The following is a 19,380-nucleotide window of genomic DNA, read 5'->3' on the forward strand; positions in this document are numbered from 1 at the left end:
TTAGTCTCAAGCTGCAAGGGAAGCTGAGGACATCTGATTTATGTTATGATGCACGTATGCAAAAAAAAAAAAAAAAAAACTCATTCAGGCTTCAGTCTGATTCGCTTGAGTGTGTGTGCGTGCGTGTGCGTGTGCGTGTTGAACAGGTGCTGTCATTACCAGGCCTGTCCTCAAATATCACAGCCGTGCGCACTCTTGTCCAAATGCGGCAGGTGCTTTTTCACAGGTCACCCAGAAAGGTCCCGCAGCCTAATGGCAAACACGACCGGAATCCAAACACACACGCAGACAGATGTGGCCACTCGTAGCAGCCCACTTTTATCGTGCGTTTAGGTCCAAGGAACATTTCCTCAGTTGTAGAGCCACCTGTTAAGGATTGTAAAGAAAGTGGATGACATAAAAGTCATGCATAGTAAACGAGTAGATGCTTTTCTCCTTTTCTTACACAGTTTTTGCATGGTAATGGCACATTTTCACCAAAGTACTGATTCTACAAGCTACTTAACTCTGGTGACAGTCATGCATAGAGAAAAAATTATATTATTACAGAATTTCCAAACTCGATGGCATCTTATTAGCACTTTAGTCCATTTACACTAGAACTAGCAAAATGTTTCTTGAGAATTAAAGCCGTAGCAAATATACAGTGTATCAAGTGTTTGCTTTGCATAATTATCTCATATCAAGCATATTCATGGTAGATAATGTGAATTGGGCAATGCACCACCGGCTTGTGTTGTCTTTAATGGAGGGTTTTCAATTTGACGAGTGTTACTGTTGGAGCATAACACAGACTAAATGTCAAAAACAGAGATTAAAATGTGTTTATTAGCTCTGATGGCTTTGTAGGAGCTGGTGTGTGGAAATTGAGCAGATTCAGAGAAATGTGAGCTGTAAATCAGATGCAGTATGGCATTATTGAATGTTATTGATTGACAAAGTTGAATGGCTCAAGGAGAAATGATGCATTTTGTAAAAGATAGCTTTGTCCAAACAACAACTAAACTGATGAATAAAAGCAATTTAGGAATTTCTGCAAGCATCTACACTCTCACTATTCAAATTCACAAGCAACTGTATAATGTTATTGTGGCAGAAATTATCGACTGACCTTGGAAGCAATCAATGAACCCTGATGATAACAATGAGGGAAAGTTCAATACTGATCCGCCGACACAAAAATAGGATGCCAGACAATCTGATGTTTTCAGTTAAGTAAAAGGCCAAAGAAGGGATCACTAAATAAATCACATTTGCTTGAATGCCTGTCTACTTCAATTAGCTTCCTGAACAGATTTATATATGTGACCTTGGACCACAAAACCAGTAGCATGAGTGTATTTGTAGGATAAGCCAAAAATACATTGCATGGGTCAAAATGATACATTTTTCTTTCATGCAAAAATCATTAGGATATAAAGTGAAGATTATGTTCCATGAAAATATTTAGTAAATTTCCTACCATAAATATATCAAAACTTAATTTTTGATTAGCAATACTCATTACTAAGAACTTCATTTGGACAACATTAAAGGCGATTTTCTCAGTATTTAGATTTTTTTGCACCTTCAGATTCAAGATTTGCAAATAGTTGTATCTCAGCCAAATATTGTCCTTCCTCACAAACCATACATCAATGGAAAGCTTATTTATTCAGCTTTCAGACGATTTATAAATCTTAGTTTAAAAAAAATGACCTTTATGATTGGTTTTGTGGTCCTGGGCCATGTATTGAAAGCTTTTGTAATTGGCAATAACCGTTTACAAGAAGATTTGATTTATTAACATTTTTAATAAACTGGGTTTTACTAATATTAAGCATTTTTTGCAGTGTTTACTAATCTAGATTAATGTGAAATACTTTTGTTGATTGTTAATCATTTATTGATATATTAAAATTAATTTACAAAACTCGAAATGTTACCAATGTGGTAGTATACAATGCCCTCCAATAGTATTGGCACCCTTGGTAAATATGAACAACAGCAGCTGTGAAAATAAATCTGCATTGCTTATCTTTTTGATCTTTCATTAAAAAAAAGCTTTCATTCAAGTAAAACAATTGAAAGTGGGGGGAAAATATCATTATGAAAAAAAATGTTTTTTTTCCCCATGCATATTGACCATAATTATTGGCACCCTAGGAATTTTCAAGTAAATTATCTCTGAAGTAAATTTCCATTCATATTTACATTTTTTAGCACACCTGGCTGACTAGGAGCATGTAATTGTCCAGACATTACTTCTTGTTCAACAACATTTAAAAATGTATCAGGAACACAAGTGCAGAACAAGATTGTTGAGCTTCACAAAATGGAAAGTGGCTGTAAGAAAAGAGCTAAAACATTCAAAATCCCCATTACCACCATCAGGGCAATAATTAAGAAGTTGCAACTAAAGATGTTACAAACCTGCCTGGAAGAGGATGTGGGTCGTAATCATCCTAATGCACGGTGAGAAGGACAGTTTGAGTGGCCAAGGACTCTCCAAGGATCACAGCTGGAGAATTGTAGAGATTAGTTGAGTCTTAGGGTCAGAAAGCCTAAAAACATATCAAACAGCCTATATATCACCACACGTTGTTCGGGAAGGTTTGAAGAAGAATCCTCCTCGCTCATTAATTCAAAAGCAAACTCCACCATATTCAGTTGTCAGAGACAACTGGAATTTCAAACTGGCTTCAATGGTCAAAAAAAAAAAAAAAAAAAAGGGTTTTGGCAGCAAACCCACCAGATGGGTTTGGTGCAGAGAGGGATAAAAAGTTTGCAGGAGGTCCTGGACATCTTGTTCAGATACATGGCAAAATGGATTCTATCGAATACCAACAGATAAAAACCTAAACCTGACTGCCTCTGGGCCATGTTTGGATCTTCCATCAGGACAGTGATCATCAGTGAACATAAAAATCAACACCAAAATGTGTCACTGAGCACAAAATGAAGCTTCTGGCATGGCCGCCTCAGTTCCCTGACCTGAACCCTATAGAAAATAAGTGGGATGAACTGGAGAGAAAAAGCACCAATTTGAAGCTGGAAATCTGAATTATCTGAAAGAGATTCTGTATGAAGGAATAGTCTCGGATCTCTTGTCAGGTGTTCTCCAAACCCATCAGGCATTATAGGAGAAAACTCAGAGCTGTTATCTTGGGAAAGGACGTTAGAATAATTGGGTGCCAACAAACGTGAACTAGAGAAAAACATTTATTTCATAATGAGATTTTCCCTTTACTTTCTATTGTGTTACTTCAATGATAGGTTAGAATTTTGTGAATTTTTTTATTGAAAGGATTTTTGCCCGTGTTTATCAAGGGTGCCAATATTTATGGAGGGCACTATATGTGGAAATTAACAACAGTGAGGGTAAAAATATTTGAAAAACATTCAAAAAAAAAAAACATTTAAAAAAAGTTGCATTTTAATGAGTGAAATAAGTATTTGACCCCTTTGCAAAACCCTTGTTGGCAATTTCAATTTCAATTTGTTTCTTGTAGTTGGCCACCAGGTTTGCACACATCTCAGGAGGGATTTTGTCCCACTCCTCTTTGCAGATCTTCTCCAAGTAATTAAGTTTTTGAGGCTGACGTTTGGCAACTCAAACCTATGGGATTAAAGTCTGGAGACTGGCTTGGCTACTCCAGGAACTTAACGTGCTTCTTCTTGAACCGCTCCTTTGTTGCCTTGGCCGTGTGTTTTGGGTCATTGTCATGCAGAAATACCCATCCACGACTCATTTTGAGAGAGGGAGGTTCTCACCCAAGATTTGACGGTACATGGTCCCATCCATCGTCCCTTTGATGCAGTGCAATTGTCCTGTCCCCTTAGCAGAAAAACACCCCCAAAAGATAATGTTTCCACCTCCATGTTTGACGGTGGGGATGGTGTTCTTAGGGTTATAGGCAGCATTCCTCCTCCTCCAAACACGGCGAGTTATTGCCAAAGAGCTCGATTTTGATCTCATCTCACCACAACGATTTCACCCAGTTCTCCTCTGAATCATTCAGATTTTCATCAAACTCAGATGGGCCTTGTGCTTTCTTGAGCAGGGGGACCTTGTGGGCACTGCAGGATTTCAGTCCTTCTCGGCGTAGTGTGTTACCAAGTGTTTTCTTGGTGACTATGGTCCCAGCTTCCTTGAGATCATTGACAAGATCCTCCCATTTTGTTCTGGGCTGATTCCTCACCGTTCCCATGATCACTGAAACTCCACAAGGTCTTGCATGGAGCCCCAGACCGAGGGAGACTGACATTTATTTTGTGTTTCTTCCATTTGCGAATAATCACACTAACTGTTGTCATCTTCTCACCAAGCTGCTTGGCTATGGTCTTGTAGCCCATTCCAGCCTTGTGTAGGTCTACAATCTAGTCCCTGACATCCTTGGACAGCTCTTTGGTCTTGGCCATGGTGGAGGGTTTGGAATCTGATTGACTGATTGATTACTTCTGTGGACAGGTGTCTTTTACAGGTAACAAACTGAGATTAAGAGAATGCTACTAATCTCAGCTTGTTACTTATATAAAAGACACCTGGGAGCCAGAAATCTTGCTGATTGATAGGGGATCAAATACGTACTCATTAAAATGCAAATTTTATAACTTTATTAAAAAACGTTTTCTGGATTTTTTGTTGTTGTTATTCTGTCACCGTTTTTAATAAACCTACCATTAAAATTATAGACTGGTCATTTCTTTGTTAGTGGGCAAACATACAAAATCAGCAGGGGGTCAAAAAAATTTCCCCTCGCTGTAATTATCTGATCCATTAACTTACATTAACAAATTTAGCTTTATTTTTCCGAAACATTCTTGACTTGCTTGGTAAAAAAACAACAGTTGAAGGCATTTATGGGTGTTTTTTAGTTATTAAGCATAAAGACCAGTTCATTTGCTTGAATACTTTTATAGCATGCCTATCTGTATGCTAGTATCAGTAAGTGCAATATCCCAGCGTTCAGAGTTGTGTTTTATCAAGGAGACGTGCGTTGTATAAATAGAGTCCAATTAATTACTTTCATATTATTTCTCCTTTCCCCCCTCGGTAAGTTAAATCATTTGCACAGACGATGATGATATGCTTTTCATATCAAGGAGTGGCTAAATTGGATCTCTTCTCTAAAAGGTTTCTGGATCCAAATTCATTTGTGTGGAGGGGAGGACAGAAAGAGGAGTGTAATATCTAATATAGATTCATGGGACTTATTCCCCTGACGCACACTGTAAAACTCACAATACCGTGTCCAGTCTACACACTCCTGCTGACATTCACAGGGAGATGCTACATTGAGGAAATGGAGGCAAAAGAATCTCTTTATCTTTTCACAAATGAGCAGAATTGGGTTGTGAGTTTCAAGATTGTAGCAGGTTTTGACCTCTGGGATAGATATATGTATGATATTCGGTTCCTGTGGTATAATGAGAATGAGAAATTATCTAATAGTATCGTTTACCTCGATGAGTTTTATGGAAATTTGATTAGTATCAGATACTTAAGTAAGCACACCGGCAAGGAGGCATAAGTAAAGGTCAGAGAGTTTTTTTTCCTATTTTTCACTCGGATGCAGTTTGACTTTTGTAAATGCCAGCAATCACAGAACTTTTTTCTAAATATGTCCATTTTGTATGGACATAATATGCTACCATAAAACCTGTTGTTCAAAGTAGAATATATAGCAATACAAATGTCCAAAAGAGCTTACAAAGTAATGACTTGTGAAAGTCTTCGAAAGGTTACAGTGAGTTAAAAAAAGAAAAAAAAGCACAAAATGGCACTTATTTAGGCTGACTGGTGCTGTCTGAGCCCAGAAATGGGCCGAGCTCACTCGAGTGTAAAATAACACAGGTAGGATTTCAAAATTGACTGAGAGAAACTCTCCTGTAAGAGCGGACTGGAAGAGGAAAGTGTTCTTAAATTACACGTGTTTGCATGGAGAGTCAGTGGAGTGCATGATGCCTTACTAGATTTTGATTGCCAGTTGTAATTGTGAATCTTCTTGAAGATTTTGGGGCTTTGTACTTGTGGTTTGGGTCATTATTACAGAGGTTTCCATGGTTTATTTGAAAAGGTTCAACTAATTCAGCCTGTTCATTACTGTAAATAACTCCTGGGTCAAACCTCAGATATGCTCATGAGTATTGTGTAATACCGGAATATGGACAGTACAACATTTTTGTAGTATGTATAATATTGCAATTTTGTATATGTTGTATTATTTCTCTAATTTTTTGCATTCTTTGCATATCAGGAGCAGGAGGAGGAGGAGACATGGTCTGCCTTGCTTCCTCAGCGAAAACGCCTCTGGTTGTAATGGTAATTAATTACTGTTAGCTATTTCCCAAATGTCTGGTATCTAAAAAAATGACTTCCTAAACTAAAAGGGTGAGCCGGCTTTGTTATCTTAGAGAGAGTTATCTCTCTTAAACACGATCCGTCTGCTTTAGCTCGACAGTGAAGTCACTATAGGATGTTTTTTTTTTTTTTTGTGCTGTGCTAGTTATTTTTGGCCAATCTTTGACACTGTGAGGTTATAAAAGTAAATTAGCTATTTAACTCTACCACCTCAGTAAAAAAAATATATAAATATATAGTGTTATTGTGAATATCATCCATCTATTGTTGTTGTTCTAACTTGTTCATCTTCTAGTTCATACTAGCTCATCTGGGCCAATGCAATTCTTCTTAAATGCTATTTATTTCTTATTTTCTAACTTAAGAATAAAGTTGCAATTGATTGAAACAGACTGCTGTTTAAAAATAACTTTTTAAAATGCAAGCCACATTAAAATCATAACACACAGTGCCGAGCTTCTATCAAGCCAGTTGCAACAAAAACAGTGTGTGTGCTTATGATTATTATGGTAATCTGCAGCCAGCGCAAAAAGACTTTAAGGTCTTTTTCATTAAGGTAAAATATTTGAGAATCTTTGACAAGAACTGCCCTTAAGAACCGAAATTTCTTGAAAGCAGCAGGCCAAGTGTAAGAGCACATCTTATACAGATCCCTAGTGAACCAGAATCGCATTTACACAAATTTGAGTGCTGGTAAGGACCCTGACTCACTACACACTGGGACACTGATACAGTTCTGTGACATTGCAATAACTTCTCTATGGGCATTTATGAACAGCAGCACAGATATCTTTCTGAGGTTAGGATTTGTTTATGCTATTAAAAAGTACATCATGATAAATACCTTAACTGTTGCACATACCTGGATTTTGGCTATAGGGTCATTCCATGTCAACTCAACCAGAGGTCCGGCCTCAAATTTTTGATGTTGTCAATATTTTTTCTGAAAAAAGATAAACATGTATAGTGATGAAAGCCAAAATATTAAATGTCATGGATTTATATTTATTGAGTAATCCACTGTTTTGTAGAGTCAAAATGACAATTTTCATGAGATTGGGAGCCAAATTACAGAAGGGTAAAAATGAGTTTGGAAAGATGGTAGCATCATTATATTATGTTTACACAGATATTGGTTTGTCTATAAGTAAAATCTGTTGACTTTAGCAATCTCTGTTGCAGTATATGCCAGTGGTCACCTTTGAAAAATGGGGAAAAGGCACTTTTCAAGTTTTTTTTCTCCAAAGTTTGCATGCCTGTAACTCGAGAATTATTAAAGATATCTTAAAGCCCTTTTAGATTTTGTGTCTTAACAAACTTTCCTTTTGGCATCTTCATTTTAAAGGCCCTGTATGGTTCAGTTCCAGAGATATTGTAATCTCAATATGGCTCCAGGAGTGAGTTGTTAAATTGAACACATTTTCAGTGGTCAAAAACCAAATGTGGGTCACTTTGCATTCAGATGATACTTTTTTCTTTTAAAGAGGAAGCTCTACAGAACAAATAATGTTGAAAATAGAAAGGTTTCTTGTTTTCAAAACAATTGCATAGAACATACCTCTGAATGCCATAAATATTCTTTATTATATTCTCTATTGCATGCCTCAATAAGTTTTAAAGGTATCTGAATGTGATTTTAGGTTCTGAATCTTAATAAACTTTTCTTTTGGAATCCTAATTTTCAAGGCCCCATGTTTTTCAGTCTCAAAGATATGGGATCTCAATTCGGCTCCATGTTCAGATTGTTTAATATTACCCATTTTCAGTGGTTGAAAACCAAATCTTGGTCACTTTGTATACAGCAGATATTTATTATATCTGAAGAATAAATAACTTAGAAATGTATAAATGTATCTTTGATGAATGTTCTTCATTGGAATAGATTTAGAGAAATGTAGCATTACATGACTACATGGCTTGCTCACCAATGTCCATCAATTATTGTTTTGTGAAGTGAAAAGCTCTGTGTTTGTAAGAAGGCAAATCCTTTATATAGATATTAGAACTTTAAAAATGTTGCTTCTGGCCAAAATCCCAGTCCGTAATCCATAAAAAAATATTTCCTCCTGTGAAAAAGTCCATCCCCTGTTGTTCTCTCACATAAAAATCCACTGACATTTTTGTATTACACTGTTCCCTTCCGGGAACTCGAGCCGCGTCAGGAACGCTATGGGGAACGCCATTGGCGGGCCGCACTCTGAACTGTGTATAACAACCAATGAAATGACGGGAGTGACGTCACAGGCGCGGTGACGTCATCGACCGGGAAGTATAAAACGCGTGCGTTTGAAGCCGGCGGCAGCTTTTGTCATTCAGCGAGAGCGCTTTGTGTCTGTCTCGGTCATACTGCTGTTTTTTCGTGCCAGTTTGCACGGCTTTTATTTGAGTAGTATGACCTTTAAAATGCAACCATGGGGGAAAGAAGTGTTACGAAACTAGGCGGTACAAGCAGCCACATAGATAGAGTGTTCCTCCCTGCCAATGCTTCATTGTTGGTGGGGATACACTCAGTCTATGTGTGGTTTGCTTGAGTGTAGAGCACGCACAGTCAGCCCTCGAAAAGGCTGACTGTCCACAGTGAGAGCGTAAAAATCTCCACTGCGGGTGCTCCACGGAAGGCTCTCTTCGAGGAGGGAGCCTTCGCCAGCGTTTCTTGCGGGTCTGGCCCTGCTTCCGCTGAGGCGGAGCGGTTGCTGCACTCGCTAAGATCGCGGCTCGATCTATTAGAGGGACTGGAGACGGGTGTTATAAAAATACCCTATCTCCTCTCCTATCTGATGGATCGGTAAACCTTTTTTCTGGATGAGGAAGCCCGCAATGTGGTTACTTCCCTCCAGGAAAGGTTTTCAACGCTTTCCATATCTTTCTCCAAGGAGGTTGATGTAAAGTGCGTTGTCAAAAGTATTTAACCGCCCCCCCTGATCGCCTCAGCATGATGAGCTGGTGGTTGTGCTGACTGTGCATTAGCTAAATAAGATATGAGCCGCAGAAAAGCAAACGTTTTGCTTCCTGCGGACTATGTCAGCACTTCCAAACGGAGCTTTCTGTCCTTCCCGATCTACATTGAGTTTTAGATCTGGGAAAAACTAGAAAGTAAAGATGACGCCGCGGGTTGAACAGACGCTATCAGCCTCTGTTCCCCGGTCTAGGCATCATTTCTGAAGGCTCCGTCTTTGCTCTTCAGGCCGCCTAATAAAACTTCAGGCTTGATGAGCAAATGAACACGTGTCGGGGTTCCTGACGGGAAAGATTTAAACCCCAGCCGTGTACCAGCTCTCCACATCAGAGGCGCAGAAACAGAGCGATGCCGCCCGCGTTCCTCCGGCTATGCCTAGAGGACCCGGAAAGCAACGCTCTAAGTCGGGGGCTTCCAAGAAAAAGAAGAGGTTCGACCTGAGGGTCGTCCTCCTATCCAGGAAGTCCTCGCCTAAACGGCCCTGACGGTTGTGGCTCAGGGCCGTTGAGGGCAGCCCCTCGCGAGGGGGTTTGCACCGTACCTCCGGGTGCGGGTTTCAGACCCCTTCGTGGCCCTCAGGAGATGAGTCAGCTAACCCTGCCAGTGTTACAGGGCGCGGCTATCTCCCGCGAACATCCTCTAGCTGTTCCGCCCGGAAACGTAGCGGCCCTGGAGAGTTCGCAGCCCCCGCGGGGGTCTCTCGAAGAGCTAGTTCAGGAGCTTCCTGCCAGCTTGCTGTTACAGGTCTCCGAGTTAGTTCCTCGAGTAAATCCAGACACCAGTCTCGAGAGGCTGGTACCCTAAGTAAACTCTCTGGCAGCGTGGAAACTACTGCCAAATGTTTCAAAGTGGGTCCTGCGTACTGTAGAGAAAGGTTACACTATTCAGTTCGGCGCCAAGCCGACACCTTTCAGCGGGGTAAACCCCGAGCAGGGTCTGGAACAGGAAGTCAGTACAGGAAGTTTCTCAGGCTCGCTTTCAGGGGCAAAGCTCACCAATACAGAGTACTTCCTTTCGGCCTAGCTCTCACCCGAACTTTCACGAAGTGTGTGGATGCTGCTCTGGCTCCTCCGTGATTCCAGGACATCCGCATACTCGACTGGTCGATTCTGGCCAGCTCAGAATAATTAGCGGCTCAACATCGAGGTGTTGTTCTCGCTCTCATGAAAGAATTGGGGTTGAGACTCAACACCAAGAAGGGTGTGATTTCTAAAAATCACTTATCTAGGTGTAGTCTGGGATTCGACCACGATGCAGGCACGAATGTCACCTGCTCGGTTCGAGTCGATCCTTACTGCAGTAAATGCGGTCAAGCTAGGCCCGTCACCCACTGTCTACAGTCCCAAGTACTGTTAGGTCTTATGGCAGCCGCTTCCAACGTGATACCTTTTGGACTGCTGCTTATGAGACCACTTCAGTGGTGGCTCAAACCAGGCGGTTCTCCCCGAGGGGAAACCCATTTCGCAAGATCAAGGTCACGCGGCGCTGCCTACGTGCCTTGGCCATGTGGAAGAAACCCTGGTTTCTCTCTCAGGGTCCGGTTCTGGGAGCTCCTCGTCGCCGCGTCATGCTAGCGACGGACGCATCCCTCACCGGATGGGGAGGCGGTCATGAGTGGCCGCTCAACCCAAGGCCTGTGGAGCAATTCCATCTCTCCTGGCACACAAATCGCCTAGAGATGCTAGCCGTGTTCCACGCCCTGAAGTGTTTCCTTCCAAAAGGTATCCGCTCACGCCCCTTATATAAGCTGGCGTACCGGATTCTCCTATGGTCTTAAGGAAAGACTTCTCTCCCTGAGAGCAGTCCAGTATCTCTGGACGTGGGAGCAGACGTCCTGCCAGGCAGGGGCTGAGGCCCGGGGAATGGATGCTTCACCCAGAGGTGGTGAAGCAGATCTGGAGAACATTTGGCCAGGCACAGGTGGACCTGTTTGCGACTCAAGAGACATCGCACTGTCCCCTCTGGTACTCTCTAGTTCCTCCAGCTCCACTGGGGCTGGATGCCATGGCACAGACGTGGCCGAGGCTGCGTCTGTACGCCTTTCCCCTGATCGCTCTGCTCCCGGGAGTTCTGGAACGGGTCCGTCGGTTTCAAGTGCGGCTGCTACTAGTAGCCCCGTACTGGCCGGCACGAGTATGGTTCTCGGACCTGGTATCTCTCCTAGACGGCTCTCCGTGGGAGATTCCCGTCAGGAGGGACCTCCTGTCTCAGGCTGGGGGCGCAATATGCCACCCCCACCCAGAGAAGTGGAGGTTATGGGTGTGGCCCCTGAGGGGGCACAACTCATAGGAGCGAGTCTCTCAACCGAGGTTGCTGAGACCTTTTTCCAATCCAGAGCTCCCTCTACGAGGAAACTGTATGGCCTTAAGTGGAACTTATTCACGAGATGGTGCCGCGAGCACCACCTGGACCCAGTCAACTGCCCGGTCGGTACAGTTCTGGAGTTCCTATAGTCTCGCCTTTCCGCAGGGCTAGCTCACTCCACCCTGAGGGTTACGTGGCGGCTACAAACGCCTTCCACGCCCCTCTAGGTGGCCTCTCAGTGGGCAAGTAGCCCCTGGTCACACGTTTCCTCCACGGTCGGGAGATCGAGGCTTCATCAGGAAGTAATGAAGCATGGAGACTCAGAAGTTGGGACCTCTGGCGACTCGATAGATATCGCAAGGTTCTCTCTGGTTCTCCTTAGTGCCTCCAGGTCCGCCCGGACTGGACGCCATAGCACAGACGTGGCTGAGGCTGCGTCTGTACACATTCTCCCGATCACTGTGCACCCTGGAGTTCTGGAAAGAGCATGCCGGCATCGTCACAGCTAGTCCAACCATGCCTTGGACCTTCCCTCTCAAGCTGGGGGCGCGGCCTGCTACCCCCACATGGAGAGGTGAAAAGTTATGAGTATGGCCCCTGGGGGGGCGCAACTCATAGACTCGGGTCTCTCAACTGAGGTTGTTGAGACCCTGCTCCTATCCAGAGCTCCCTTCACGAGGAAACCTTAAGTGGAACCTGTTTGCTTCATGGTGTCACGAACACCATCTAGACCAAGTTACTGCCCGTTGGTACAGTACTGAGTCCTCGCAAACCCACAAAACCAGCTCACTCCATCCTGAGGGTGTTCGTGGCGGCTTATTGGCCTACCACGCCCCTCGTGGTGGCTCGTCGGTATGGTTTCCTCGGTGGTGCACTCAGGTTGAGACCCTGAGGGGTCTCAAGCCTCTATTACCTCCATTCTTGGAGTGCGACCAATGGGAAGTATATTTGTCCAGTATGCGCACTGGGCACATACGGCCACAAAGAAAGCATGTGGCACGTTCAGAGCTATCAGTAGATGGATCACAGATGCCATTCCTACTACTTCCAAGTCCTCTGGTCTCCCAGCTCCATGGGGAGCCAAGACTTACTCCTTCTGAGGCTGCCGGCCTCCAAAAGCTCTGACAGCAGGTGTCCCCCTCCAGGACATCTGCAATGCTGCGGGTTGGTCCTCGCCCCTGACAATTGGTCCTCGCCCCTGACATCCGTCAGGTACTATGAGCTTGACCTCAGAGCCGCTCCAGGCTCGGCTGTACTCTCGGCCTAGTGCGCTAGGCCTAGAGGGTTAGCCACCTCCCTAGCCAGGAGGAGACTTCTCAAGGCGCATTCTTTCTGCGGAAAGAAGAGAAGTCGTTTTCGCCACGACGCTCCTCGTGTGCCCGAGGGCCGAGGAGTGTCCCTGCATCCTCGCGAGCCTGAGGGCCGAGGAGCAGACCTAAAAGCCTCTTGTCCGTGTAATGCTAGACAAAGGCTCATACTCTCGCGTCCCGGTATGCTTACCAGGCCGAGCTTCCGGTCCCTCTTGTTCTGGTTACCCCCAGACAAAGGACTAAGACTCCTCGTGAGCCCGAGGGCCGAGGAGTACCTCTCGCACTGGCTGGCGAACCAGGCAGAGGTCACGGTTCTCGTGTGCCTGAGGGCCGAGAACTGCACAGCCCTCTTGTCCGCGGAATGCTAGACAATGGCTTAATTCTCCTCGTGTTCTGACGCAGGATGCTATCAGACCGAGTGTACTCCGGTCCCTCTGGTTTCTGGCTTTCCCCAGACCAAGGACTAAGACTCCTCGTCTGCCTTCACAGAAGGCCGAGGAGTGCCTCATGCACTGGCTGGCTACCAGGCGGAGGCACCTACTGTCTTCCCCGTGAGCCCGAGGGCCGGGGATTGCAGTGCCCTCTTGTCCGCGTAATGCTAGACAATGGCTTATTCCCTCGCGTCCTGGCGGAGCTCCAGGCCGAGCCTTGGATCCCTCTTGTTCTGGCTGAACCCCCAGACAAAGGATCACCCTCTCCTCGTGTGCCCGAGGGCCGAGGAGCCTTGAGGTCAAGCTCACCGTCCTCGTGGGTCTGCGGACCGAGGACTTCCCACACCATCTGTCCGCCGAGTGCTAGACAGTGGTCATTCGGTCCCTCTTGTTCTGGCTAACTCCCAGACAAAGGACTAAGACTCTGCGTGTGCCTGAGGGCCGTGGAGTACCTCTCGTTCTGGCTGGCGACCAGACAGAGGAAGACCTCCATTCCTCGTGTGCCTGCGGGCCGAGGAGCACTCTTGGGGTCGAGTGCACTGTCCTCGTGGGTCTGCGGACCGAGGACTACCTAACACCATCTGTCCGCCGAGTGCTAGACAGTGGTCGTTGCAGTCCCTCTTGTTCTGGCCACTCCCAGACAAAGGACTAAGACTCCTCGTGTGCCCGAGGGCCGAGGAGCACCTCTCGCTCTGGTTGGAGACCAGACAGAGGTAGAACCCCATTCCCCGTGTGCCTGCGGGCCGGGGAGCACTCTTGAGGTCGAGTGCATTGTCCTCCTGGACCAAGGACTACCTACACCATCTGTCCGCCGAGTGCTAGACAGTGGTCATTCGGTCCCTCTTGTTCTGGCTAACCCCCAGACAAAGGACTAAGACTCTGCGTGTGCCTGAGGGCCGCGGAGTACCTCTCGTTCTGGCTGGCGACCAGACAGAGGAAGACTACCATTCCTCGTGTGCCCGAGGGCCGAGGACTACAGGGCCTTCTTGTCCGCGGAATGCTAGACAAGGGCTCTCTCTTTTTCCACCCTGGTTGAGCAGACACTCGCAGGGCTCGGAAATTATGGGGGCGTTGGTAGTCTCGTTCCCCATAGCGTTCCTGACGCGGCTCGAGTTCCCGGAAGGGAACGTCTCGGGTTACTATTGTAACCTTAGTTCCCTGAGGGAACGAGACGCCGCGTCTCGGACCATAATTCCCGCACCCTGCGGCGCTCGCTTCATTCCTAAAAGAGCTGCCGCCGGCTTCAAACGCACGCGTTTTATACTTCCCGGTCGATGACGTCACCGCGCCTGTGACGTCACTCCCGTCATTTCATTGGTTGTTATACACAGTTCAGAGTGCGGCCCGCCAATGGCGTTCCCCATAGCGTTCCTGACGCGGCGTCTCGTTCCCTCAGGGAACTAAGGTTACAATAGTAACCCGAGACGTTTTCGCTTATAAAATGTGCTTAATCCCTTCATATTTCTTTCCTGATTCAGAGAAGACTTTTTGAGAAAGCAATATTATGGATCAAAGACTTATATTTTGGTTAGAAACAACAGTTTGAAGGAAAAACGTCTTAATGATAAATTTGTTTAAAATTTCTTTTAGGGTCTAAAGAACAAATAATGTTACAACTAGAAATGTATCTTGTTTCCCTCTATCAAAACAATAGCATAGAACATACCTATGTGAGTGCCATAAATGTTCTTTTTCTAAAGTTTGCATGCCTGGAGCTCAAGAAGTTTTAAATATGTTTGAATATGATTTTAGAATCTGGTTCTTAACTTTTAAGGCCCTATGTGTTTCAATCCCAGAGATACGGGGATCTTAATGCGGCTCTAAATCCAGATTGTTTAATATTACCCGGTTCCAATGGTTAACAACCAAATGTTGGTCACTTTGTATAGTATTTAAGGGGAATCTATAAAAAAATAAATAACTGTGAAACTAGAAATGTATCTTGTTTCATAAATGTTAATGAGTTTGTTTCTTCATTGGAATAAATTTAGAGAATTTAGCATTTAGCTTCCTCACCAATGTCAATCAATTATTGTTTTGTGAAGTGAAAAGCTGTGTGTTTGAAAGAAGGCATATCCTTTATATAGATATTAGAGGTTTAAAACTGTCGCTACTGGCCAAAATCCCAGTCTGTAATCCATAAAAATGCTTCCTCTAGTGAAAAGGTCCACGCCCTGTTGTCTTTTCACATCAAAATACACCAACATTAGCCTTGTATTAGACTGTTTTTTGCTGTCACGGATTGGCCAGGTTCTACTCCCTCACTCACTCAACGATCACAGTCACCTGATTACTAATCAGACGCACCTGAAACCAATCACCAGCACCACATATAAGCACACCACACACCTCACTCAGTGTCCGGGCTCGTTTTCACGAAGCGGACTCATTGTGTTTCTCTGTCGAGTTCACAAACCTCAAAGACATACTTACCTCGCTATTTACCTGTTGAAACTTACCTGTTGTCTCATCTATTCCAGTACGAAGTCTGTTCTCTGTTCCAGTCAGCTGTGGTCAGCCATAAGCCTGTTCGTCTATCACCAACGGTGTGTGTGTGTGTGTGTGGGTCGGAGTCCTCCTCCCGTCGTTCCTGGAAAGGAAAAGGATCTGTATTCAGTATTCATCTCTAGTCAACGAATATCATACTTGGACTGTTGATACTTACCCGGTTCTGCACGTCATCTTATCCACAACGCTCTGCTGATAATAAACATTGTTATATTGATCACTACCTCTCTTGTTTGGTCTGCTTCCGTAACAGTTAGCCCGGACCTACACAGTATCAGCATGAGCAATCGGGACCCGTTTCAAGAGCTGGTGGATTCGCTCAGGAAGGTTTTGTTGGCTAGTCATGCCACCACTCCAACTTCAGCTCATCCCACCGCACCACCGGCACCCAGCACTTCTTCGGCTCCCGTGAACGTCCCTTCCAGTCCCATGGCCCGACCAGCGCCCTACTCTGGCGGGGCGGAGGAGTGCAGCGGATTCCTGTTACAATGTTCATTGATATTCACAATGCAACCTGCTCTCTATCCCACAGATTCTTCAAAAATAGCCTTCATCACGTCTCTGCTTACCGGACCAGCTCTCAAATGGGCGGACACGTTGTATCAACAGGCCGGGCCGGCAACCCATTCGATCCAGGCTTTCGTCGCTCATTTTAAAGAGGTTTTCGGACGTTCTGATGCAGAAGTATCCGCAGGAGAGCAATTGTATCATCTAAAGCAGGGAAGTATGACGACACAAGATTACTCCCTGCGTTTCCGCACTTTGGCCGCTGCCAGCGGATGGAATGAGCGATCGTTACTGACCACGTACCGGCTCGGCCTAGAACCCAATCTCCGGATGCAGTTAGCTGCTTTGGACGATTCCATGGGATTGGAGAAGTTCATTCAGCAGTCACTTCGTTGTTCAGATCGTCTAAAATCCTACCAAGACCAGTCCGCCACTACTGCACTCCTCCGACCAGTTACATCCGCCAGCCCTCCAGAACCAGAACCAATGATCCTGGAATCAGGAAAAATCTCTGCAGCTGAGCGACAGAGAAGGCTGACCCGGGGTCTTTGCATGTACTGTGGGGCTGCGGGACACGTGCGACTCAACTGTCCTCTGCGTCCTATACGATCTTTGGTGAGTGTAATACGTTCTGAATTGGATAACATGCATCCTCTGACTACCAATGTTCAGTTAACCACCCACACTTCCTGTTTTACAGTCGCAGCCCTCATCGACTCCGGGTCAGCGGGAAACTTCATCTCTAACACCCTCTGTCGCCAGCTCCAGCTACGCACCCAAGCCTCAACCACCATCTACCAGATTCAACCGATAACTAACCGGATCAGCTCACGGACCCGTATTCACCGGAAAAGTGAACCCATCATCCTACAGATTGGAGTTTTGCACCGTGAGGAGATTCAGTTTCTGGTTCTGGAGGGAGCTACTATGGACATCATCTTGGGGCGCCCGTGGCTGGTGAAGCATGATCCCATCCTCTCTTGGGGCACAGGAGAGGTGATAAAATGGGGAAAAGAATGTACCAACCAATGTTTCCCAGATCTTCCACGTCCTAGACACAAGATACTACCTGTCAACGTCACCTCCGTCGAAAGTCCTGTTGAGAAGCAGTCAGTCCAGATTCCTGCCATTTACTCGTCGTTTCAAGACGTCTTCTGCCCCAAGAGAGCTTCCCAGCTACCTCCACATCGGCCATGGGACTGTGCCATTGACCTAGTTCCGGATGCTCCAATGCCCAGAGGTAAGATCTACCCGCTGTCGCTTCCGGAGACCAAGGCAATGGAGGAGTACATACAGGAGGCTCTCGATCAGGGTTACATCCGACCATCAACATCACCCGCAGCATCCAGTTTTTTCTTCGTGGCAAAGAAGGATGGAGGGCTGCGGCCATGCATCGATTACCGCATACTCAATCAAGGCACCATCAAGTTCCGGTATCCCCTTCCTCTCGTCCCTGCGGCCCTCGAACAACTACGCACTGCCAGGGTGTTTACGAAATTGGACCTCCGCAGCGCGTACAACCTCGTGAGGATACGTGAGGGGGACGAGTGGAAGACTGCCTTCGTGACCCCTACTGGCCACTACGAGTATTTGGTCATGCCCTATGGTTTGGTCAACGCCCCCTCCGTATTTCAGAACTTCATTCACGAGGTACTCCGGGAGTTTCTGCACCACTTTGTCGTTGTCTACATAGACGATATCCTGATTTACTCCCGGAGTGAGGCCGAACATCGCCTCCACGTTGCGGAGGTCCTTCAAAGATTACGGGATCATCACCTGTATCTCAAGGCGGAAAAATGTTCATTTCACCTACCAGCAGTACACTTCCTTGGATACGTCATCGACCAGAAGGGGGTCCGTATGGACGAGAGGAAGGTATCTGCAGTTGTATCCTGGCCAGAACCCACCACTATCAAAGAGCTTCAACGATTCTTAGGTTTCGCCAATTTCTACCGCCGGTTTATCAAGAACTACAGCATCATCACTGCTCCACTTACCAGTCTACTCAAAGGAAAACCACGAACCCTACTCTGGAACCCTGACTCGGCCGCAGCCTTCCATAACCTCAAGGAAGCATTTACACAGGCACCTCTTCTAACCCATCCTGACCCTGATCTCCCTTTCGTGGTAGAGGTGGACGCATCTACTACCGGCGTGGGAGGGATTCTGTCACAACATCACGGTACTCCTCCATTGCTTCATCCCTGTGCCTACTATTCCCGGAAGCTCAGCCCTGCGGAGAGGAACTATGACATCGGCAACCGCGAGCTCCTTGCCATCAAGCTCGCTCTGGAGGAGTGGCGACATTGGCTAGAGGGATCCAAACACACGTTCCAGGTGATAACAGATCACAAGAACCTACAGTACCTCCGAGAGGCCAAACGGCTCTGTCCCCGTCAGGCAAGATGGTCCCTGTTCTTTTCCCGATTCAACTTCACCATAACCTACCGGCCAGGATCCAAGAATACCCGAGCTGATGCTCTGTCTCGCATCCATGATTCTCACGACTTGCCTGACACACCCACGACCATAATCCCCGAAAACATCATCGTTCAACCCATTGAATGGACCAACCCGCCAGCTGTCGCCACTCCGGAACCCAGATCTCCGCCGGGCTGTCCACCTGGTCGCAGATTCATCCCTAGGACCCAGCGGGTAGATCTAATCCATTCTACACATACCTCTCTGGGCACTGGACATCCAGGGGCCAACAACACTCTCTCGCTGCTGACGGACCGCTTCTGGTGGCCGCACATGGCAAGGGATGTGAGGAGGTATGTCCAGGGATGTAAGGAGTGTGCAATGTCCAAGAGTCCACGTCATCTGCCTGCTGGGAAACTCCATCCCTTGCCTGTGCCGAACCGCCCCTGGTCACACCTGGGAGTTGACTTCATGACAGATCTCCCCTCATCTGACGGTAACACCTGCATCTTTGTTATAGTTGATCGATTTTCAAAATTCTGCCGTCTGATACCTCTGAAAGGTCTTCCCACAGCCCTAGAGTCTGCCGAACTGCTCTTC

Source organism: Garra rufa, chromosome 19, assembly GCF_049309525.1.
Source record: "Garra rufa chromosome 19, GarRuf1.0, whole genome shotgun sequence".
Taxonomy (NCBI): Eukaryota; Metazoa; Chordata; class Actinopteri; order Cypriniformes; family Cyprinidae; genus Garra; species Garra rufa.